This window comes from Triticum dicoccoides, chromosome 3B (assembly GCF_002162155.2).
Source record: "Triticum dicoccoides isolate Atlit2015 ecotype Zavitan chromosome 3B, WEW_v2.0, whole genome shotgun sequence".
In the NCBI taxonomy this organism is placed as follows: Eukaryota; Viridiplantae; Streptophyta; class Magnoliopsida; order Poales; family Poaceae; genus Triticum; species Triticum dicoccoides.
Genome location: NC_041385.1, coordinates 855782120 through 855785314, shown reverse-complemented (window position 1 = coordinate 855785314; position 3195 = coordinate 855782120).

The window sequence follows — 3195 nt, the reverse complement described above, 5'->3', positions numbered from 1 at the left end:
CGAGCGCCACCGCCTAGCCCCTCCCTCTACCTCTCCCGAGCCCGCCCAGCCCCGTCGCCGCCATGGCAGAACGCTTCCCCGGAGACGAGGCGGCGGCCAACGGCTTCGGCCGCCGTTCGCTCCGCGAACAGGAGTCCTGGCTCCTGTTCCAGGCGAACATCCCGGCGCCGCCGAACATGCGCGCCAGGCCAACGGGGTGGAGGCTCAGCGCCGGGGGAGTGCCCATTCCCCCGTTGCCCGACGCCGTGGCGAAGCCGAGGTACTTCGCCGAGGAGGTCGACATCGTGCGCGCGTCCCTCACCGACGCCCAACGCTCCCTCCCCTAGTACGCCGCCGACAACCACGCGGCCTGGGCGGCGTATTCCCAGCACCGCCAGCAGCAGCGCTTGGCGTCCACCAACGGCGCTCCGGTGGTCGGCGGCCGGCAGAACAGCGTGGGGCGCCACCTCTGGTGGGGCGTCCCCGGCCGCACACTCGAGAGCGTGCTCACGTACCTCGAGGGCGGCAACGACCCGCCATTGGCGTACCCCCCGGCGAGGGTGGCCGCCCCGGCGCAGCACCGACGCGTCGGGCCATGGGCGCCAAGGAGGTTCGGCGCTTCCTATTCTTCCTCCTCATCGCGCTCTTCTTCCCATTCTTCCGGCTCTCCGGCGCTGCTCGGCGTCAAGGCCGAGCCCGCGGCGGAGACGCCGCTCGGCCGGCGCACTCGCAGCGCCGGCATCGTCATCAACGAGGGCGGCCGGCGCGCCTCGTCCTCGTCGGCTCCTCCGCGCTTCGTCAAGCCAAAGACGGAGCCGGGGCTGGCGCCGGTGAACACAGAGTTCGACGACGACGACGTGGCCCTCGAATGGGCGCGCCGGGACTCCATTGCGTTGGAGAAGGCGCGCCGGGAGAAGGAGAAGGAGCGCCAGTGCGCCGCCCTACGCCGCTTCGAGGAGTGCCGACGCGGCCGCGAGGAAGGCGGGGTCGTCGTCTTATGCGACAGCGACGACGACGACGATGCGCCGCCGCCTGTTCGCCAAGGCGACGCCGGGCAGGGGTCCAGCAGGGGCACCCGCGTCAAGGAGGAGAAGGCCGACGACGACGATGGCGGCGAGACGATGGCGGCGACGACTTCAGCCACTTTCTTTTACTTTAGATTAGGTTAATGTAATGTTTGGACGAATTTCGCCGAAACTTGCCATGGTTGGCCGAAATATAACTAGTTTTTATCATAACTTCGTCGAACGGTTTTTTTTAAATACGCGCCTGGGGGCGGCCCTGGGGACCGACTCGCCCCAGGACCATTTTTTGCGCCGGCTCACCCCCAGGCGGCGCTTTTAGACGCCCCCTGGGGGGCCAACGGCTGAAGATGCCCTAAGCTGCTGGGCGAATGGCCGGTGTTGACGCTCAGGTTTCGGCTTGGTAATACTTTCAACTCTGATCTCCTTGACATGGTGTGACTTCAACCATCCGTCTTATGGTCATCATTTCTGATAGTACTTCGAGGTTTATGTGTAATAAACATTATTGGGCCAGCTACTTGCTCTGTATTTGTTAACTCATTGGGACAGAATGTTGTACTATGTACCATTCTTGGATTTGTTTCAAACATGGATGGTTTCTACGCCGACGAGATTAATCATGCCTAAGGATGGATCGATGTGTTGATCCACCATGCCGTCAAGAGGCACCCCGTGGCCTGGAAGGACCATGCCTCCACCCTTGCAGGTGTCAATTTGTTCACCACCGACTTCATTGCAGCGGATGCTTTGTCAATTGTCACGGTGGCACTGCTAGGAAACTACTTATATCTGGAGTACTACTGGTACAAACATACTAGTGGCGGGCAGCCAAAGGCAACCATCACTCATAATATTAGCCGTGGGTCAAACATACCAGTGACGGGTGCACCACCATGCTCGTCACTGGTGCATCACATACCAGTGGCGCGACCACCCGTCACTGGTAATCGGCCCAGATTAGTCGTGGGAGGAAAGTACCAGTATGGGATGCCCTTTCCTGCCTGCCACTACTGGTATGTGATTCGAGTGTTTTTGTTTTTTAGGGGTTTAGGGTATTTTTTGGGTTTTAGTATTTATGATTTCATGGTATTGTATAGAAAATTATTTGAACTTTTTAGGATCTGTTTCCTCTATTTCTGGCCACTGCCCTCCTCACAATATTGACCGCCTCTCTATTCGTCATGGCCAATTTTTTCTTTGAAAAACAAACTCATGGCTAACAACCAAACCAACAATACAAATAACATAAAAATTTAAAGAAATTGCAGCGAAGTCCTAGCGGGCCGGCCATCTTCCACCTCTTGAACGGGTGGATGGCCCGCTGCATGCCACTCTATGGCTAATTGTTGGCGCTGCCTCTGTGCCGCAGCGCCCTTCTTCTTCTTCCTCACAACTCTCACACATGGCGACGAACTCTACACACGCACGCACACACACATGCACCAAGGAAGAAGACCAAAATGGCTTTGCCAAAAGAAACTTCCTTGATGCCCACCGTGGCTACATTGTGTATCCAGCCCTCACGGCCGCATACAACCCGGCCGGGTCCAGCTATCAACTCATGCATGCAAACTAACTCAGCCTATTCTCTTGACTAATACTTATCTTAACTACCATGCATCTCTAGTACTAACGTGACATGCAACACACCCATCACGGCACACTTGAACGTGTACAACACATGTCAAGATTAATCCTAACAGAGACAACCCATCGTTGTTGACCAGGGGAAGGAGTCACCAAGGCCATGGTCCCGTCGGACCATCACCTTGGAGAAGAAGTCGACACAACATGAAGAGTCATAGATCTAACTGACTAAAAGTCAATTAATTCTTGTAGGCCTCACACCGGCACCCAAGGGTATGTCGAAGTGATGGAAATGTGGCCGGAAGACCCATCTGCAAACGGGAAGCCAATGTCATCGCCGCCTCGACATAGCCTGCAAACTTAGCCTCGATTTCAGAACAGAAGGCATGAATCTATGCCCGCGACCATCGACGATGTTGCATACAACACCGTCTATATGGGAGGGTTCGAGGAAAATTTCTTCGTCCGCTGCAACCATCAATGACGCGCCGTCAGAGACGACATGCACGCGGACGCCACCCCCAGAACAACCAAAGCGACAAACTGCAGGCATATCTAAAAGCACCAAACGGGGAAAACTATATATGTATCAATTCAGTAGACC